The sequence below is a fragment of the Neophocaena asiaeorientalis genome, unplaced genomic scaffold (assembly GCF_003031525.2).
Source record: "Neophocaena asiaeorientalis asiaeorientalis breed wild unplaced genomic scaffold, Neophocaena_asiaeorientalis_V1.1 scaffold765, whole genome shotgun sequence".
Taxonomy (NCBI): Eukaryota; Metazoa; Chordata; class Mammalia; order Artiodactyla; family Phocoenidae; genus Neophocaena; species Neophocaena asiaeorientalis.
Window position 1 is genome coordinate 195,322 of NW_020172825.1, and position 22,962 is coordinate 218,283.

Genomic DNA, 22,962 nt, shown 5'->3' on the forward strand with positions numbered 1-22,962 from the left:
TTGGGGTCGATTCTGGTCCATGCAAGCATGGGGAGGTCAATGGGACATTCGGCTTGGCCACTTGCCTGCCAAAACACAGAAAACGAGGCCATGAATTCCCATGGAATGGATACTTGAAGAAGCAATTATTTGGAGATGGGCCCATGGGCTGAGCACTAGTCAACCTGGCAAAGCCCTGCATGTGAACGTTCAGGCCGGGAATAAGAGCCATCATCTTTTGGTGCAGCAGCCCGTTTTATGGACCATCGAAGGCCCCCAAAGAACAGCAGTGCAACTACTCCCTCCTTGGCCCACATCATTGGGTCCCCCTCCACTTCGGGCAACAGGGCCTCACAATGGAGATGATCCCAGGGCTCAGAAGGGCTCTCAACAACCTTACTAGGTAAGCACACTCAAAAGGGGTTTCTCCTCTTGAGGGTGCTGTCTTTGACGGCAGTGTCTCCCCTACTGGAAGAACTCCACAGGAGATGCAATGGCTGCTAGTTGTTGAAGCGAAATCCACCAGAGGGAGTATCAGGAACAATGAACTTCACCGAGACCCCACCATCCCTGAAAGTTACCTGCCCAAGTCCCATTAAACCCAGGGGCCGCCCTTCAGCTCTCTCAATAGCCAGCAGTGTCTACATGCCAAGACCTGGTGGATGGGTTCTTCTTGCCTGCCTCTCACCATCTCCTGTCTTGGGGCATGATTCTTCTCTACCGATGGTTCTTTGGAGACTGCAAAATACACACCACAAATGACTGTCCCCTCAGTTGATCAGAGTACTCTGCTTTGAGGTGTGCTCAGGGGCCCAGGGAAGGAAACATTTCTTCCATGTGCAATCTGATTAGAATTCAGGTCTAATGAAAGGTTTTTCATTTCCTAAGATCGTAGCCCTTAGTTGTGGTGCCACAGCAGAAATCCCCCTTTGGGACGACTGAGGTTCCTGAAAGGACTCCTCTCTCTTGACTGCTTTTAGCTGGGCATCCCACATAATCCAATGTCCTTTGGGGCCTGTGTCAAGGACCAAAGAAAGCCACTCACCTCGAAACATTCAGGCTGTGGCGAGACCCTTGCCAGAAAGTCTGACTGAAAGACACAATTTGAAGAGAAAGGGCTAAGAAGGCCCCGCCTAAGGCCTCCGGACGGGTTGTGGAACTAGGAATCAGGAAAGAAAGCCAAAGACAGGACTATGCCTTTTCCACATGGAAGCCACTAGACAAGGTAGAGTCTCACATGCTTTCCTAGAAGGATAGGGTGCATCCACACCCACATCCAAGGGCTCTGGAAGGGACAGGAAGATTGCATCCTCCTGCCCCTGGATGACCAATTCCCTTGTGCTTCAGCACAATCCTGTTGAGCATGATTTTTAGACCATCACCTCTCTTGACGATAATATAATTTTTCTTTTCTAATCCTTTCTGCTATTTTCATGTATCATTTTCCTTTCTTCAACATGCGTACCACAAAATATTTTAAAATTAATACATTATGCTGAATATTATTTCCATAATATTTTTTGATATTTAGAAGAAATATTTTTAGTGTTATTTTTTATTATATACAATATTTTTTGTTCTTTTTTACTTTCTCAATTTTCGGATTGATGTAATTGTATATGTTCACTTAAATATCCTAAATATTTCTGTTTTTAATTATCATTATATATTTTTTGAATGTTATTATAGTTTTGTTTACCTTTCATTTTTTCCTGTAGAATTAGAATGGTTGTGAGTTAGTTTTCCTTTTTTCCACCTTTAGTGTTCAGGAAACATGAGGTCATTTCACTGATCAATTTTATTTTATTAAACACTGATCTATATTGTTATCTCTGTATTTTTCTCTTTGCATAAGAACTTCCCCAAGTTCTATTTCTGAAGCCACATGAGTCTTTGGATTACAAATAAAATAACAGTACAGTTGTCATTTTGAATTTTTAGTGATGCTTGAACATGAATTTTAGCCTTTTTGAACATGGTTAATAAGCCATTGTCATATTGTGTGTTTTCTTCAATATCTTACCCACTTTATAGGTACAGAAGAAATGTATTTCATAATCAATGTAAATATGCCTTCTTATATATTTAGTTAAAAAAATCACATCATCACCTGGCAACCACAGATCAGTAAATATCTCATCAAAAATATTGGATTTGCCCTTGATAATTCTTTAAAGTTAGTTGGTCACTCATTGAGAAAAAATACTTTTCATTCAGTGACACTAGCATAGTCAATTTTAAATGAGAATCTTATGGCATCATTTATAGCAGGGGTCCCCAACCCCCAGGCCACAGGCTGGTACCAGTCCTTGGCCTGTTAGGAACCAGGCCACACAGCAGGAGGTGAGTGGCCGGTGAGTGAGCTAAGCTTCATCTCTATTTACAGCCACTCCCCATTGCTCACACTACCACTTGAGCTCCTCCTTTCATATCAGTGGCAGCATTAGATTCTCATAGGCCTGTGAGCCCTACTGTGAACTGCACATGCCACGGATCTAGGTTGCATGCTCCTTATGAGAATCTGATGCCTGATGATCTGAGATGGAGCTGAGGTGGTGATGCTAGAGCTGGGGAGTGGTTAAAAATACAGATTATCATTAGCAGAGAGGTTTGATTACACAGAGACCATAATAAATCAATTGCTTGCAGACTCATATCAAAACCCTATCTGTAAAAAAAAAAACCCTATCTGTGAGTGGCAAGTGACAATTAAGCTGCATCTGGTGGCAGATTTATAGTGTCAAGTGAGTTGATGTACTTCAATTGTACAGCTGCATCTGGTGGCAGGCTTTAAGTCAGAATTCAACAATCATTTTAGTCTGTGCGTGGCCTTCCCACTATTTTATTTACTACTTCCATCCACAACTCTTTCCCATACTGTGCACTTTTCTCAGTCACAGTTTTGGTAAGCCCACAAGCTAACCCTAGCCAAAATGAATAAAAAACAAACTTTGCTGGAGAGCTTCTTTGAAAATTGGGAAAGACCCAATCATGAGACAGCAGAAGACTCCAATACTGCCAAATAAAAAAAGCTGTATTTAAAAGAAAATACCAAGAGTCCTACTTAAATTATGGGTTCATTGCAACAGGTGATTCACATTCTCCAAGCCCACTTTGTATTATATGTGGCAACTGACTATCCAACAAAGCCTTGAAACCTTCAAAAACTGCTTCACCACATGGAGACTAATCACCCTGAATTAAAAGACAAGACTTTGGAGTTTTTCAAAAGAACAAAACATGGACACGAAGAACAGAAGTAATTATTGAAGGCCACAACTTCATCAAATGTGTCTGCACTGAGAGCATCATTCTTAGTGGCTAACGGCATTGCTAAAGCTAAGAAGCCCTTTACTATTGGTGAAGAGTTGACCTTGTCTGCTTCTAAGGACGTTGGTTGTGAACATTTAGGAGAGGCTGCAGTTCAAAAGGTGGCACATGTTCCTTTTTCAGCTAGCATCATAAATAGACAAATTGATGAAATAGCAGAGGATATTGAGGAACAATTGTTAGAGAGGATCAGTGAGTCACCGTGGTATGCAATCCAGGTTGAGGAGTCTACCAATGTTGACCACAAGGCAACAATGCTTGTTTGGGTGCAATATATTTTCCAGGAGGATGTGCATGAGGATGTTATGTGCACTTTTGTTGCCAACCAACACCACAGCTGCAGAACTATCCAAGTCTTTGAATGATTACATATCAGGAAAACTGAACTGGTCATTTTGTGTTGGTATATGCATGGATGGAGCGGCTGCCATGACTGGACGGCTTTGTGGTTTCACTGCTCGGGTCAAAGAGGTCACTTCTGAATGTGAGTCTACACACTGTGTCATCCATAGAGAAATGCTGGCTGGCTGGAAAATGTCACCTGAACTTATTAGCGTTTTACAGGATGTGATTACAATTATCAACCATATTAAAGTACATGCCCTTAACTCACGTCTGTTCGTGCAGCTCTGGGAGGAGATGGATGCAGAGCACATATGTCTTCTCCTATACACAGAAGTGACATGGCTTTCTAAAGGTAGATCATTGGCCTGAGTTTTTGAGCTATGAGAGCCACTCCAGGGATTTCTTTTAAAAAACTGTCACCACTGGCAGCACACTTCAGTGACACAGAATGGGTCACAAAACTTGCTTACTTGTGTGACATATTCAATTTGCTCAACGAACTCAATCTGTCACTTCAGGGGAGAATGACAACTGTGCTCAAGTCAGCAGATAAAGTGGCTGCATTCAAAGCCAAACTGGAGTTATGGGGGCAACAAATGAACATGGCTTTTTGACATGTTTCAAACACTAGCAGAGATTTTGAAAGACACTTAGCCAGGGACTTCTTCCTCCCAGCTGGTGCATGATCACCTATCTCAGCTTTCAAAAGAGTTTGAGCATTACTTCCGAACCACAAAAGACCCCTAAACTGGGAAGGAATGGATCCGTGACTCATTTGTGAATAAACCAGGTGAATTGACTGTCCGTGCTAGAAGAGGATCAACTGCTTGAGATCGCAAATTACGGTGGCCTTAAAAGTACGTTTGAGACAACTTCAAATCTCCATATGTTCTGGATTAAAGTCAAGATGTAATATCCTGACATTGCCACAAAAGCACTGCAAAGCCTGCTTCCATTTCCAACATCCTGTCTTTGTGCAGCAGGGTTTTCTGCAGTGACAGCAACCAAAACGAGATTATGGAGTAGACTGGACATAAACAACACACTTCGGGTGTCACTGTCTCCCATCACCCACAGCTGGGACAATCTAGTTGCAGGAAAACAAGCTCAGGGTTCCCACTGATTCTGCTTTATGGTGAGTTGTATAACTATTTCATTATACATTACAATGTAATAATAATAGAAATAAAGTGCACAATAAATGTAATGAGCTTGAATTATCCCCAAACCATCCCACCCCTCCCCCACGGTCTGTGGAAAAATTGTCTTCCACGAAACTGGTCCCTAGCGTCAAGAAGTTTGGGGACTGCTGATTTATAGAAAATTGTTTATTATATTATATACATTTGGTCCATATTAAGATCTGTAATTTTGTGTGTTTCTTAGTGTAAGTACTAAATTTTAAGCTTAAAATTTTAGTTCTTTAACAGTCCAACTACTGTATCTCAAATCTCTTTAATGGCATTTTCCTTCAGCTATGGGAGATTCTTTAGTACTTCAAAGTAGCACAAAGTTACTTTTAGAATCCTGTAAAATTATAAAAATATTGTTCTCATCTTGTTTGTTGAAGTAGATTAAACATTGTACTGGGGACCAGTGAATCAAAATTTCTCAACTTCAATATTACTAATTTCATGTTCAAATGAAACATAAATTTACATCAAGTAAGTCAGTCACTGTTTCAAAAGGAAATTCCATATTCCTATTCAGTTTACCTTCTGCTTAAATCTATTATGCTTAGGAGTGCATCTTCTCCAGTCAATTTTCTATTTGGAATATAACTATGACTAAAGGAATCTAGACACCGATCATCAATGCAGTGTTGCATTCCTTGGTTGAATGTCTTACTCAAAGACACATTGAGAAAAAAACAGTGGACTAATCCCTGAATGTACCTTACTATTAAAAATTATAAATCTCTGAAACAAAGTTTATAGGATGAGTATTTCTTTTTACTTTTTAGTAGATAGACAGGATTGGTTTACATAAGTTTCTTTTAAGGTTTCATTGTCTCAAGCACCAAACAAAATGTCTATAAAGGAAATAATGATTCCATATATATTTCCTTTTATTGTCACCTAGGTTTACCTTCATTTTAATTCTATTGATCATGATTTCCAGGTCATCATCTCACTTCAAGACTGTAAGTTCTCATCATTGACTGAAGCCCTGGCTTTCCATACACATATACACACTTGGACCTGAATATATGTACCAGCCAATTATGGCACCAATTTGGACTGGCATATTGACATATTCAGTGGTAGGTACCTGACTCACATTAATTCTCTAAGGCTGCAGGTCAAACCATGCTCTTCCTCTGTACTCATTATTTAAGTGTACAGGAGTAGGACAAGTATCAAAATATAGAACAAAGTCTTTCATGGAACATGGCTCTTGAAAGTTTTTCCTTAATGGAGCAATATGATAAATACTCAGAAAATGACCTAGTATAGAGGTTGTAGACTATTGACAACCCTACACAAGAATGACACAGAACACAAGTTTCTTTGGAGAACCACTCAGAACGTGTCAGGAAAACACAAGAGCATCCCAATTATCATCCTTTATCTATATATCAAAAGATGCCATACTGGTAACATTTGGCATTGTCTATTGCATATGAACTCTCCTAAAATGACACACCTGAAGCCTCTTGAAACTTGGAGTTTACAAATCAAGTATCAGGTTACCGGAAATAGTATTCATTTCCAGGCAGCCTCCATCATTCATAGCACATACATCATTATACTGAAAATAATGCATTAACATGATATTCAGGCACTGAAATTTATATATGGGTTTCCTCATTAATATAATCAACTTTAGGGTTAATAGAAACAGAAAATTACTGAATTTCACATTTTAATCTATGTTGGCAGAATTGTCATTTATTAAAAGTTATTCAATGGTCCTAAAGCAGCAAGACACTATTAGGATCCCATTCAATATTATATAAATATTGTTCTAGTCATTATAGAGACCTAGATGAGTATTGAACATTGATCTATATGCCAGTTAACAAAATTTTTCTTAACTGTTAATCATGTAAAATTCAAATAATAAGCAAATATTTTGTCATAAGATTACATCAAGTAGATCAGTCAATCAATAAGAACACCCCATATCAATATTCAGGCTGACTAAATGAATAAGTCTAAGTGCTTTAGGGTGAAACTTCTCTAGTCCAGTGATCTATTTGGAATGACTTTATGAGTAAGGCTGTCATTTGTCACTTAATGAGAAGGTGTAACTCTTAGCAGTATATCTTACTGTAATATGTAAAGAGAGAAAAAGAGCGAAGGATAGAACCCAAAGGTGCAACACTATTAGGAATTATAAATCATTAAACAAAGCTTAATAGATGAACAATTTTTCTTTACTTATAAGCACATAGATTGATTTAGACACATACGTTTTTCTTAAGGCTCCATTGTCTCAATTCAAATATATCTCCTTGAAGGACTGGCACCCATCTAACATATTAGTTTCACATATGTATAGGAGAAAACATGTTTTTTAGTGAAGTTAGTTTTAGTAGTTTTGTTTTCAGAAGTTTCAGTCTGCGATTGCCAAGTTTCAGCTCCTCTATGATTAATCTTTTTACATTATTTAATCTCTCCATATATAGTAACACGCCCAAATCTAACTGTTGTTCTAAGTATGTGCAATCTTGTATTTCAGTACTAGTAAGTGTATATTGCAATTGTTGAATAACTAATTGTTCAGTTATATGAGTGAAGGCTTGTGAAAAATATTTAGGTACTTTTTTTTTGCAGCAGGGTTTCATTCCCAGGTGTCCAATTCCAAATTATTTCTCAATTCCATTTTCACTTTTCTCTATAGTTGTATTCTGTATTAGGTTTTGATTCCACCCTGTTTGCATCTGAATTACATCTTTCTGCAATTGTCCCAAGGCACTAAGTATGTTTGTCCATATTTCTATATCAATAGAGTTTGCAGTTGTTATCCCAGCTTCTACTTACCTATAAATATGGTATTTAGTAAATCTCTTTTAGTTTGATCATGACACATTTTATTATTCATGTAAAAACTTTTCATAGTCATAAAGCCTATTGCATACAAGTAGAATTGAGTTGAATTGACTCAAATTAGAAGTAGTAATATTAAAAGCAATAGTCCATTTAATGACCCTAAAAACCTTAAGTATGGAGACTGGACATTGCTAAGTTCTAAATGAGGTAGGCTTATTTTTAATGGGACACTATATTTTGGGACTTTTAAAGGAAATATGCTATATAATTTGGGCTGGGATATGTCTTCCTCATTGTACATTCATTCCAGTTTTGTCAAACTGGACTCCAATGGCTATATAATGTAGAGAGCAGCTGGAGTTTTGTGTTATTGTTCAAGGACTTTCAATTTGAATATACTTGTATTTAGTTCGACTGGTTAAAAATTTCTTCCCATTAGTATATTCAATAACACAAAGGGTGATATTTAAGATTGTTTTATTTGGGTAAATAGGTCAACAGATAGTCTGTGGGTTTCATTCTTCTAAATTTAAACTATTCAATTGAAGGATATGAAGTATTATGGCAAAATATGTATTTCTTGAGTCCTCACTCCATATTCAGAACATTTGTAATCAATTCAAAATTCCCTGAGGTTAATATACTCACTTTTAAAGGAAGAAGGTCTAATACTGTAAGCTTCATGTTCAACTGATATAAAATAGAATAAGTATCAAAATTATAATGGTCAAGGTAATTAAGAAGTAACACAACAATCTATGTCTCCTACTGTCTGTCCACTAGACAAACTTTTTCTTCAGCCTGCATATTATTTTAAATTACTATCTAGAGAATTTAACCTTAAGGTTCTTAATGGAAATTGTGGCCCACTCAGTCATAGGTGTTGGTCTCACAAGAGAAGCATGCATCTACTTGGGTTTCTTCTTCACCTTGATGTGAATTATCAACAAACCTGGTAGGATTCTATCTGGTGTGATGACCATCAGTCTGATATTGGAACAATTTGATATATACCAGGTCTCCTGTTCAATATTGATGGCATACCTCCTCAGGGAAATTTTTCCAGCGTCTGGCAAAATAAGTCCAGGGAAGCCTGCAAACTCTTTAAGTATTATATTTGATCATGACTATTTTTTATTGCATCAGATAATGGGTTAGGCTTAAATCCTAAATTCAAATATCTTCTAATTGAATTGAAATTTGCTTATTAGAAGGAGTTAACCTAATTTTAATGAAACCAATGGTAAGGCTTTGAGCCACTGCAAGTGAGTGGTTTGATGTAATTTAGACAAATAAATTTTAGGATATGGTTCATTAATTCCACTTGTCCAGGAACTGGAAATGATAAAAAGTAGGCAAAATTTGAGTACTTGTAGGATGTTACAAAGCTCCTAAATTACAAAATATATAATTACTTTTCTATTGGATTCTAGATATTTAGGAATTCAAAAAGTTGAGATGATATAATTTAGAAAGGTGTTTTTCACTGCTCGAGCATCAGTTTTAGCCTATGGAAACATATCTGGCCATCTAAACATCATACTCAACATTACTAAAAATATTTGATACCTTCTAAAGGTCTAATCTTGATCAAGTCCATTTGCCACCATATTCCAGGTAACATTGGCTTTAGATGGCTTCCTTGACTTATCTTAGGTGTTACCTGTAAATAACTTTTTTCAAACAACACATCTTTGTATTATTTACTGAATTATAAGTGTTGCAATATTCCAAAATATTCAGTATATTCCTTCTCTTTGAAGGAGTCTGTCAGTGGCATGGAAAAGTCACCCAAGCATTCAATGGAAATATTGTAAAGAAAAATTTCCATCATGTAATTCCCATTTTCCTATGGTGTTATTCTTATTTACCCTTGATTTATAACTTTCTAATTATTATAGAGTTAGATATTTCTGAAATTATGAATAAGAGTTTCTGGGTAGAAATAATGGGCATTTAATTTTTCCAGCCCAAAACTCAGTAACTCTTTTCACAACTTGGTCTGAAAATTCTTTTTTTAGATAATTATTTTTCCAGAGTATGAATTTTACAATCAATAATATAATTCTGTTAGAGAATTTTCAATGACTCTAATACATTGGTGATTCATTTCCCATGTAATATTTTAGTTTCTACCAACGTTTGAAAACCTCCATTCTTCCAAAGTTGGCTGGTGGCCTAACAGACCATAAAGATATTTATTATCAGCATAGATATTCATTTTAAGACTAAAGGCTAGTCTAAGGTAACATTGGCAAGATGGTAAATAGGCATCCCTGTCCCTAGTTCCTTCACAGAAAAACAATTTAGCAACTATACACAGATGAAAATGCTGTCCTGAGTGTCTGACACCTCAGGGGTAAGGCTATATATAGTACACTGGTGGAGCATGAAAAAAACAAGAAAACTACATCAAAAAGGGTTAGAATAAACTTTTCACTTTTTACATGTCACCCCTTCCCTGAGCTGGAACAGCAACACACTGAGAAGGATCTCTTTGGCCCATGATTTCTCCAGTTGGGGAAAGAGAAACTAAGACATACATCCAACTTCCCCAGGGTCTCAGGGCATTGTCTGAGAGGCCCACTTATCTCTCAGCTCACATGGAACACTGAGGGAACTGGCATTGGTATACCACCTGGGGACAGCTAGGAACAAGGAAAAGGGTTATGGGTTCACAGTAACTTATACTGCAGATCTTTACAGAAGCCTTGTGCTCCTAACAGCAACATTGCCTTGTCCAACCAGGGCCCTTGCTACCAGCATTGTTAGAAAAAGGAGTCTCCCACCAATCCCACCCAGCCAGAGAACACAGGTGCAGTCCTGTCCAACTATAAGGCCCAACTCACACCTCCCCCTATGACAGATCCCAGCAAGTGTCCTCACCCAACATCAGAGTATTGGTTGTTTGCCTCTCCTGTCTATGGGTGCCAAGAACTGGCCTTCCCATAATCCCAGGCTGAGCTGACTGGTGAATGACTTTCTTCTGAAGCCAAGATTTAATGAGTTGCTTTAATGAGTTTGTATAAAAGAAACTAATACAGCCACAATAACTAACCCTAAAGAAATAGAGATCTACCAACAACCTGATAAAGAACTTAAAATAATTGTTTTAAAGGAGCTCAGGGAACTAAAAGAGAACACATATAAACAACTGAATGAAATCAGAAAAATAATACATGGACAAAATGTGAAGTTCAATAAATAAATAGAAAAACTACAAATAGAATTACCATATGACCCAGCAATCCCACTACTTGGCATATACCCTGAGAAAACCAAAATTCAAAAAGAGTCATGTACCAAAATGTTCATTGCAGCTCTATTTACAATAGCCAGGACATGGAAACAACCTAAGCGCCCATCATCGGATCAAACAGAAATTCTAGAGCTAAAGAATACAATCATTGCACTACAAATTTCAATAGAGAGCTTCAGCAGTGCACTTGATCAAACAGGAGAAAGAATTAGTGAACTTGAAAACAAGTCATTTAAAATTATTCAGTCAGAGGGACAAAAAGAGAAAAGAATTTTTTAAAAAAGAAAGCCTACAGGAGTATGGAACACCATCACATGGAACAACATTTGCATTATGGGAATTCCAGAAGGAGAAGAGAAAGAGAAAGAGACAAAAATTCTATTTTTAAAAAAATGGCTGACAAATTACCAAATTTGTGGAGAGAAATGGATTTCATGAATCTTAAGAGTCACAAAATAGCTTGAACCCAATGAGGTCTACACCAAGGCACATTATAATTAAATTGGCAAAGGCAAAGAGATATCCATGAAATCAGCAAAAGATAAGTGACTTATCACACACAAAGGAATTCACATACGACTATAAGTGGATTTATCTGCAGAAACCCTGTAGGCCAGGAGAGAAAGAAATAATATATTCAAAATACTGAAAGGAAAGAACACTTTGCCAATCAAGAATATTAAACTGGTAAGACTGTCCTTTAAAAATAGAGGTGATATTAAGACTTTCCCAGTTAAATAAAAAATTGAGGGAGTTTGTCACCTACCTTACAAGAAAAGTTTAAGGGTGCTCTTCAAGTTGAAATGAATAAACACTAAACAGGAACACAAAAGTGTATGAAAGTACAAATCTCACTTGTAAAAGTAAATATATAGACAAACACAGAATAGTGTTAATAGTTTTAATAGCGTATAAATTAGTTTCATCCTGCTACATAGTATAAAAATGAAAAGACAAAACTATCAAGAATAACTATAACCACAAGAACTTTTTAATAGATTCACAATTTAAAAACAGAAATAAAATCCAACATCGATAAATAAAGTTGAGCATATGGGGGAAAATAAAAGTGTAGAGCTCTTTATGCATTTGAAGTTGTTATCAGTTTAAATTAGACCATTATAACTATAGATAGTTCAATGCAAGCCTCATGGAAACCACAAAAGAAATAACCTATGGTAGATCCACAAAAGTTGGAGAGAAAATTACCAGTATAACTGCAAAAAGAATTATCAAACCACAAGAGAACAGGGGAACAAAGGAACTACAAATCAGACAGAAAACAATTAACAAAATGACAATAGTAAGTCCTTACCTGTCAATGATACTTTCAATGTAAATGAATTAAACTCATGATTCAAAAGACATAGAGTGACTGAATGTCCTCTAAAATAACAAGGCCCAACCATATGCTGTTTACAAGAGACTCAGATTTATGTACATATATAGGCTGAAAGTGAGAAGGAAAAAGGTATTTCATGCAAATGACAACAAAAGAGAGCAGAAATGGCAATATTTACGTTAGGTGAAATTGACTTTAAGACAAAAAAACTGTAATAAGAGACAAATAAGTCATTATACAATGATAAAAGGGCCAATTCAACAAGATGTAACAGTTATGATTATATATGCACCCAACACCCAACATCAAAGCACCTAGCTGACTTAGATTTGACAGAAGTGAAGGGTGAAATAGCAACAATAGAATAATAGTAGGTGACTTTAATAACCCACTTTCAATAATAGATAGATAATCCAGACAAAAAGTCAATAAGAAAACATCAGACTTAACACTATAGACCACTATAGACCTAATAAATATATACAGGACATTCTATCCAATAGCTTCAGAATACATATTCTTTTAAGTACACAAATATTCTCCAGGATATATTATATGTTAGGCCACAATGCATGTTTTAACAAAATCAGGATTATTGAGATTATCATGTGTCTTTTCCAACCACAATGGTATGAAACTAGAAGTCAATAACAGAAGAAATGTTGGAAAATTCACAAATATGTGGAAATTAAACAACACACTCCTGAACAACTAATGGGTCACAAAAAGAAATAAAAAGTCATAAAAGAAATAAAAAGTAAAATTAAAAATATCTTGAGACAAATGAAAATGGAAACACAACATACTTATGAGGTGAAGCAAAAGCAGTTCTAAGAGGGAATTTTATAGGAATAAATGCCTACATTAAGAAAAAAAGAAAGATCTCAAATAACCTAACTTTACAATTCAAAAAACTAGAAAAAGAAAAAACTAAGCTCCAAGTTAGCTGAAGGGAGGAAATAATAAAGATCAGAGCAGAAATAAAGGAAATAGAGACTAGAAAATGCAATATAAATATTTTTAAGTTGTTTTTTTTTTGTAAAAGATAAACACCATTGACAAATCTTTAGCTAGACTACCTGAAGAAAAAAGAAACACAAATAAAATTATAAATGAAAGAGGAGACATTGCCACTTGGACTAACTTTATGTTTGAGGGAACAGAAGCATCTGAAATCTCATGAGGGTTGACTACTACATAACATACTATTATAGTCTCTTGTGGGTCAGTGAACAATATTAAGTCAGCTTTGGGAATAGGAATATTAGGTGAATCAGACCAAGGTCCAATATCTACATCAGTGACTGTGAGACAGTCATATTCAACCTGTTTTGTCAGGATAAGGCAACATAGTAGCTGGGTTCAAGAGGCTACACTTGCCCAGAGTACTATTAGGATTAGAAAATAAGATTTGTTCATAGCTAGACTGGCAACACAGTGAGAAATGAATCTTAAAAACTTGTAAAATAGTTACATCATGAGGTATCTATAAGTAAATTGTGTTCCAAGATTAAAGCCTGAGTCTTTCAATCAGGAGAGTTTTTGCTATTATGCCTTGTAAATACCTTTGCATTCCCAGAGCAACAAAATCTAATAACACAGAAAAGTAAGCAATATGCCTATAATTAGGGCCTAAGTTTTGAATAAGCTATTAGAAGCACCCTAAATCTTATGACAGAACATGTAGAAGGTTTTATCAAAGTTAAAAACTAATACACATGGAGAAACAACAGCTATTCTAAGAATGTGAAAGGCTTCTTGATTTTATCTGTACTATAATTTTGGTATTTCATGTAACATACCAGGAGAGGTTTAGCCTTTTCATAAAAGGCAAGGATCCACAACCAACTCTCAAAATCAGTGGAGGGGTGTGTGTGTGTGTGTGTGTGTGTGTGTGTGTGTGTGTGTGTGTGTGTGTAACATTGTTTCATTTGTATATTAGGCTGAGTTCAGGATACAACCATCTTCTGTCTGTTGGCCAATAATACATATCTCAAATATTTTACTTCAGTTTGATAATACTGCAACATGTTCAGGAAGACATTATGCCTTGGGAGACTAAGAAATTTAGTAAAGCTAAAGTATCTTCTTTACTAACATGTAAGATATTAGTAGCTATCAATAAATCAACCAGCATTAAATTAGTTTGGAGCATCAAGGCAGAGACAATTTGTTAATTTTTCTTGTAAATACCTAGAAAATACAGTAAATAAATCTCTGAATTTCTGGGGAATCAATTGCCACAAATATTAAAAGCCTACATAGGTAAAGTCAAGTAGGAACATTGACTCCTTAGCTAAAGGTAAAGGAAAGAAAGCTGAACATAAGTCTATTACATAAAAATAATTAGCTTACTCAGACACAGAAGTTAATGTAGTAGCAAGAATGTGTACCACAGGTATCAGACCAATTATGACTTATTTATTGCTCTCAGATCATGGACAAATCTATAAACAGATTGATCTTGTCAAATATTTCTTTCTTTCTTAAGGTAATATGGGAGAATTATAAGGTAAATATACTTTCTTTATTATGCCTATTTTCACATTTCTCTAATTACTCTTTCTATACCTTGTATTTGAGCTACAGATAGAGAATATGTTTTATACATGGCCATGTTGTTTCTTTATTGTAAACTATAACAATGAGATTCGTCCCTTTTATTAAATTTCTCTATTTTTTTCTGCCCATAAATATAGATTTCCTGTAATTTGGGTGTACGTTTTCAGCACTAGGTGAGACTGCTGTTCTCCCATAGTCTCCCCCCCCCCCTTTTTTTTTCGGTATGCGGGCCTCTCACTGTTGTGGCCTCTCCCATTGCGGAGCACAGGCTCCAGACGTGCCGGCTTAGCGGCCATGGCTCACGGGTCTAGCCACTCCGCAGCATGTGGGATCTTCCCGGACTGGGGCACGAACCCGTGTCCCCTGCATCAGCAGACGGACTCTCAACCACTGCGCCACCAGGGAAGCCCCCCTTTTGTTTTTGAAAGCACTTATTTACCAACCTAGATACCTTGCATCCCAGGTGCTCCAACAACACTCTATCCAGAATATAGAATATCATATCCCTTTGTTACATGGTTAAGTCCCTTTTTGGCATTATCAAGCACATCAGAAGACAAGGCACATTCTTCTATGGAAATACCTGTTTGCATGGGAACTTCAGAGGAGAAAGAACAGATAGATCATCCAGAAACACCCATATCTTGGATATTTTTCTGAGTTAGAGTAAAACAAGAAAGGTAGTAGAAATTGCAGAATTCATGGCTTCAGTATCCACAAGAAAGGACTGGAAAAGTTTAAAATGGGGAAAAGAAACAGAAATGTAAGTTCATTCCATTCCCATTTCTAAGGTTCTCTCATTATGTCAATTTTGTCCATAAGTTTGCACCATTTGCCAATTACTTTCTGTCTGATTTCCTGGAGTGGGAAAAAACCTCTTGAGGAGGTGGTAAAGCTTCAGAGTTAGGTTGTATCTCTTGCATTTCCTCAGTCTGTTCCAGCATTATTTTTGCCAATGTCTTGACTTTTCAATAGTGAATTATTGACTTTCCATCAGGGTGTGCCTTCTTATTTGTTGGGGTCTCCAGATAATATTGTGTTCCCTTGTAAATAATTATAACTAGGCAGCTAAGCTGCAGTCTTAAGTTTCTTTACGGCTAATCTTTCTACATGTTTTCTCAAAGCTGGATTGTAGCCACCAATATCTGAGAAATTATCTGTTCTTATCATCAACCTACTTTTTCTCCTACTTGTATTTAAATTCCTGGCAACAAAAGTGCCATAATTCTATTCTTATCTTCACATGGATTTATATATATAAACTTATAAAATGCCTCAGTGAACTGTGTTGAAAAACAATGAAGGACTCAGCTTCTGAGTACAGCATTTAGCTTCTCTCAGTTTACCTTCTGCAGAAAGGTTTCGAGGAATCTTGTCAGTAGTCTCTCATGTTAGGTTTCCAAGGTACAAAGAATAGAATAGCCTGAGTTGTTGGAGGAAGTGTACAGTTGGATTCCTGAGGACTTGGAACTCCCTAATATGGGGATTACTATTTTACCTTCATTGTGCCTGTTCCATTAGTCAACTGGAGGCAACAGTTTGTGTAGCAGCCAGTATGCATCCCCATGTATAGGGCCGTAGACTGAAAACACAGTGCAGAGCACCTCTGGAAAATTTTGTGGATCTCTCCAGAGCACTAGGGAAAAGGACATATGAATTCTTACTATTTCTAGTCCTTCCAGCAGCCCTTAATAAATTCTACCAGTTATTTGAGTTGCTGGAGATACAAAAGCATACGGCTGATATTCTTCTTATTGAAATGAAAAATAAATTATTTTCTATGACAATGTAGTTTCAGTTCTCATTTTGCCATTTAGTAGTATGACTGTTTTGATTCCCTTTCTTCCAGGTCATTAGGCAACCACTGCCCAACCTCATGTTTTCATTCTATGACCCAGTCTCTTACACTTTTCAATGACTACTTGTGTTTTACTCTTAATCATATCTGCTTCCATAGCTCTGTTTTGCATAGCCTAGAACACTCCTACATCCTTTCCCAAGAATGACGCCTATGCTGGGGATTAACATAATGACATAAGCCATGGCACTTCCCTTATACATTTATTTGATCCTGAAAAGTCTAACCAGGGTTGGGTTTCTTAAAAACCTTGTGCCAAAGTAGATTAGGGTTTGGGTAGATTCAGTGAAGTTAGTCTGTGTAGCTTTCATGTATCCCTGGTGTAGCAGGACAGAAAGTCATCTTTCTCAGTAGTCTTTGTATAAGAGGACAGTAGTCAAAAATGAAAACTGTATTTCATGGGTACTATTCCTAAAAAGTAAATAGGATACCAGGAAGCTCCTAATTTTATTGATTTTTACATCCACAGGAAAACAAATATCTGGATCGCATGGATTCACACTTCCCAGAATCCTTGAATAGTCATAGTCCAAAAATGATCCACAAGTATAACACATTAAAAATCTGAAATAATATAACAGGCTTGAATTTTTCTACTTGGACATTTAGAACCAAGCAAATATTGCACCATAGAGATGGTATTGATGAATCACAAACCTTTTGCAACTTCCAGTAAAGCACACTCAGGTGAAAAGCGAAATTCTTCTGAAGAAGATCCCATTATATATATATATATATATATATATATATATATATATATATCACTCATGGATAAAAAGAACACATAATGATATTTATATCATCAGAAAGAATAAAGCTAAATGCCCTAGAAGTAAGTCTTTACTAGTTTAGAAGTGTGTTTCACACTTAGCATTTATCAAAGGCAGCCTAATCCATTTAATGTACACACAATGTAAAAAAAAAGAGTTGAGGTATAATTTCAAAAAAATATGAGAATAAACCACCACAGTCTGATTAATATAAAAGAAACCATTGTTTACCTGGAAACAGGTAGAAGAGGTGGATGAAACAAATTTCCCATATAGGCTTTATTACCTGAAGTCCATGAATAGAGTTTCTACTACAGTGAAGCTAAGAACCCTCACTCCCACTTCGTAATCCAGGATTGTCACCTCTGCTGGGCCCCAGAGTAATTTTATTAAGCATGATTTTTATGCAATCACATCTCCTCAAGATATGATGTCCTCATTCACTCAAACCATGGCATCACCCACAAGTATAATTTCTTTGTCCTGTAATTTTTTACTAATGGCATCCTTAAATTCTGGGTCCCAAGTGGACTGGAGATCTGAGAGATTCAGTGCAGGACAACTGGGTAGTTAATCATGCCCCAGGGGAAGTGAGCTCAAGTGTCTTCTTCCCCATTTGTTTTTGTCTATGAGGAAGGATCAGGGCGGTAGTCAAAGAAGAAAACTATGTATCTCATGTTTGCATTTCTCATATGTTCCTCTGTGATTTATACAGGAAGGATATTACTAAAAAAAAAAAAAAGACAGGGCCACATTCCTTTGTATATAGACCAGTGATTCACCTAACATATTCAAATTGAAGCAAATAAGATACCTTGGCCTCAAGAACCTGTCAGGAGCCTTTATGCAGAAATAAAATTTTGCTATTAACCAGCTCTTGGCTGTATCTTCCAGGAAGCCAGAGCAGAAAAAATAATGGCATCACTCATAGCATGGATTTTCCACTTAAAATAAATCTAATGAAGCCACATGATATTCAGAAGCTAGATATCGGTATCATGCTGCTTATAATTTTATTCAATCTCACTTATTATACCTGAATCTTAAACCTCTGGCTGCAGTTGCCATGGCCCTTCAATTGTGAGTAGTTCATTTATGATGCACAAATATCACAACACCTTAGCAAACTCAAAATAATCTAACAAGTAAATTTGTCTATATATGAATTTAGATCTAACCAAACAATGCACCATAGAAATAATACTAGTGAATGATAAGATTTTTCAAATTTAATCAAAGGAAAGCTCAGGTACAAACTAAAGTTTTTTCTCATATCATATCATCAATATGAGTCACTCATGGAGAAGAATTAACCATAATAATATCCATGTTTCCTTAAAGAACTAACCTAAACACCTTAGATGCTAGTCTCTATTAGTCCATAGATCTATTTGGAATTATAGCTCTCTGTAATCACTGAAGAGGGTGAGGGTCCAGATTAATTTTCATTTCTGTTAGTTCTCATTCTACTTGTACTTCATACCTATTGCTTCTGCAGACTCTTTTTTCAACTCAGCTCTGAAAACTGTGGATGAGTTATTCCTGTGCTAAAGAATTTTTTAGCTTAGCTTTGTAGCTTGTTATTCCACACTGTGTAGGTATTTATTATCTAGCCCTGTGCAGTCCAGATTTTAGTAAAGCAGCATTGTGCTTCTTGGTCCAGCTCCAACAAATGTGGTCATTCTATATGTGTGAGAGCCCCTGTTGAGGCTCTCCCTCCTCTACTGTGTTAGCCTCTCTATTTTTATTTCCCCAAGATCTAGCTGTTGTTTCAAGGTGTGCATATTCCGAGGTTTACTTATGCTTTCAACTTGAGATGGACACTTGGTTTTCAATGTTGTTGCTGTTAGAAATGGTGCTACTGTAAGCATTCATGTGTATGTTTTTAGGGCATAGATATATGAATTTTTCTTGTACCTGGGATTATGTTTGTGAACACAGTCTAAGAGTATTCTAAATAGACATATAGGAAGATTTTTAAATTTTTATATATCTTGGTGATTGTTTATTGTTTGAATGTTCTTTTCTCTCATGGCTAATAACCTTGAGTACCTTTTCACATGCTTATTAGCCATTTGGATATCCTCCTTTGTGATGGACCTGTTTAAATGTCTTCTTTCTCACTTTTTGACATGTATGAGTTTACTATAATTGTCTTTCATTGAATATACACTTTGATAAACAGAAGTTTTCATTTTGATGCAAACCAACTCATCAATTTTTCCTTTATGGTTAGTGCTGTTGTTATTCAATTTTAATTTTTTGCCTTCACCAAATCATTATACTACTCTCCTATGTTATGTTCAAGAATCTTTATTGTTTTGCTTTTCATATGTGTCTACATTACACCTAGAAATTATTTTTCAGCATGGCTGGAAAACGGACTCAAAACAAAAGTTATTTGTTTTGTAGAGTGTCTCTCAAGAGGGATTTGTCTAATTATCATCTCATAATTATGCTGGGGTTATGGGTTTTGGGAAGGAAGACCATAAAGTACCATTCTCATCCTGTCATATCAAGGGTACATTCTATCAATATGACATGACTATTTATATTAGTCTTGATTATCTGGCTGAGGTAGTGCTTGTCAGGTTTCTCCACTGTAAAGGTATTTTTCCTCATATGCAACAGCAACACCTTTATTATAGATCAAGTAACCATATAACATTTGATCTGTTTGTGAAGTCTCTATTTTTTCCCATTAGGCTAGTTTTCTATCTTTTGTCAGTACACGCAGTCTTAACTACTGTAACCTTATGAAATGCTTTGAAATTTTGTCATGTAAGTTATGAAGTTTTTTTTTCACGTTGTTGACATTTAGACAAAAACTAACATGTTCCTTTTTTTAAAAATATATCTTTATTGGAGTATATTTGCTTTAAAATGGTGTGTTAGTTTCTGCTTTATAACAAAGTGAATCAGCTATACATATACATATATCCCCATATCTCCTCCCTCTTGCGTTTCCCTCCCATCCTCCCTACACCACCCTTCTAGGTGGTCACAAAGCACCGAGCTGATCTCCCTGTGCTATGCAGCTGCTTCCCACTAGCTATCTATTTTACATTTAGTAGTGTATATATGTCCATGCCACTCTTTCATTTCATCCTAGCTTACCCTTCCTCCTCCCCATGTCCTTAAGTCTGTTCTGTATGTTTGAGTCTTTATTCCTGTCCTGCCCATAGGTTCTTCAGAACCATTTTTTTTAAGATTCCATATATATGTGTTAGCATACAGTATTTATTTTTCTCTTTCTGACTTACTTCACTCTGTATGACAGACTCTATGTCCATCCACCTCACTAAAATAATTCAATTTTGTTTCTTTTTATGGCTCAAACTTGACTCTTCTTGGCTCTTTGCATTATATGTAATTCTTGAAATCAGACTGATAATTTACAAAACACCTAATGGGATTTGGATTTGGAATGCTATTCCATTGAATATTTAAAATGAATTTGGGGGAGAATTAAAATCTATATAAATCAAACCTGCCAATCTGAATACACCTCTTCATTTGCACGGTACTACTTACTTCCTTTCAATAATGTTTTGTAATGATATATTTGATCTTTTCTTATGTAATTGATATTTTTGATGTTCCTGAAAATGTTATATTTAAAAATCTTTATTTTTTTATGTTTGTTGTGTTGCATAAACACATTTCATTACACTTATTTGCTTATTAATACAGCAACTTTGCTAAATTAACTTTCTAATTTTGTTTACTTCAAGTCATTTGGGGATATTGATATATAGATAGATAGAGATATATATTAACACACACATACATATAAACACCATTTTTTTGTCTGTAAATAATGATGTCTACATATACCTTTCCATTTCTAATCCTTATCACGTTTTATTCCTTTTCCATGACTTACTACACTAAAACATCCAGTATAGTGTTGAATAGAAATCGTGATAGAAGATTTGTTTTATTCTCAATTTCAGGAGAAAACTTTCAATAGCTCCATTATCAATGATTTTGCAATTGACTTATTTTGTAAATACTCTTTATCTCATTAAAGAATTTTGGTAAGTTCCCAGTTCCCATGAGATTTATGAGGAATAGGTTTTGTATTTTATCAAATGCTTTTTATTTTTGAGATGATCATATGATATTTCCCCTCTGTTGTGTTACTACAATGAATTACATTGAATGATTTTTAATTACTTAAAATTATACTTAATTTAGAATAGCTTTAGGCTTGTTTTAAAAAGTTGTGGAAAAAAAAAGTTGTGAAAATAGCACAGAGAGTTACCAAATATCCCATACCCTATTTCACATATTATTACCACCTTATATTAGTATGGTATATTTGTCACACAACTAATCAATATTGGTACACTGTTATTGAGTCTAGCCTTTTTTCAGATTTCCATTGTTTTTGCCTAATGACCTACTACTGTTCCATGATCCCATACAGGATGCTACATTTTGATGTCATGTCTACTTAGGATCCTCTTGACCATGACACATTCTCAGATTTTCCTTGTTTTGATGGTCTTCCCATTTTTGAGGAGAACTAGTCGTGTTTTGTACAGTGTCTGTCAAGTGGGATTTGTCTAATTATTATCTCATGATTATGCTGGGGTAATGGGTTTTGGGGTGGAAGACCATAGAGATAAAGTACCATTCTCATCCTGTCATATCAAGGGTACATTCTATCAACATGACATGACTATTTATATCAGCCTTGATTACCTGGCTGAGGTAGTGTTTGTCAGGTTTCTCCACTGTAAAGTTATTTTTCCTCCCACCTGCCATTTTAATACTGTATTCTTTGCAAGGAAGTCACTATGTATAGACCACACTTGAGAAGTGAGGAGTTGTGTTGCATGTCCTTGAAGTCAAAGTATCTACAAAATTTATTTTTAATTATTCTGCATAAGAAATTTGTCTATTCTCCCAATGTATTTATTCACTTTTTTATATTAGTGTGGATTCATGGATAATTATATTTTGGTTTCTAATTCAATACTATAGTATTTATTTGTTCAAATTGCTCCAGCTTTGATCATTGGAATCTTTTTTGGTTTGCTCCTGTCACTTTGACACTTTGACATGCTTCCATCAATGTATGTGTGTGTGTGTGTGTGTGTGTGTGTGTGTGTGAGAGAGAGAGAGAGAGAGAGAGAGTGAGAAAGAGAGAGAGAGATGAGCACTTCCTTACTTTCTGGCCATCTAAGATGCTCCAGGTTCATCTTTTATATTTCCTGCTCCCTCATAGAATCAGCCATTTTTGAAAGGACCCCTGGCTTGTTTTATTGGAGAGTGGTATTAGAAACCAAGATATGGGTTCTAGGTGTGACATTTGTTACTAGATTATCATTGCTTCTAGGCTTTCTTAACTGATAGATTAAGGAAAAATGTACGTGCACAGTAACTGTGTGTATACGTATATTTATAACTATTCATATGTGTAACTACATATGTATATACATATATAATTGGGTGGGCCAAAAAGTTCGTTTGGGTTTTTCGTGTTATAGAAAAACCTGAACGAACTTTTTGGC

The 22,962-nt window shown here is 35.8% G+C and overlaps 3 non-coding genes across 3 annotated transcripts; all 3 read right to left on the bottom strand.

The window, feature by feature from the left end:
• Nucleotides 1-1,317: 1,317 nt before the first annotated feature.
• On the bottom strand, nt 1,318-1,398 carry LOC112397652 (small nucleolar RNA SNORD115). Its single transcript, XR_003002838.1, has one exon. It is a non-coding gene; the product is annotated as a small nucleolar RNA SNORD115 (small nucleolar RNA).
• A 4,341-nt stretch (nt 1,399-5,739) lies between these two features.
• LOC112397653 (small nucleolar RNA SNORD115) lies at nt 5,740-5,818 on the bottom strand. Its single transcript, XR_003002839.1, has one exon. It is a non-coding gene; the product is annotated as a small nucleolar RNA SNORD115 (small nucleolar RNA).
• Nucleotides 5,819-17,810: 11,992 nt separating this feature from the next.
• On the bottom strand, nt 17,811-17,886 carry LOC112397654 (small nucleolar RNA SNORD115). Its single transcript, XR_003002840.1, has one exon. It is a non-coding gene; the product is annotated as a small nucleolar RNA SNORD115 (small nucleolar RNA).
• Between the last annotated feature and the right edge of the window lie 5,076 nt (nt 17,887-22,962).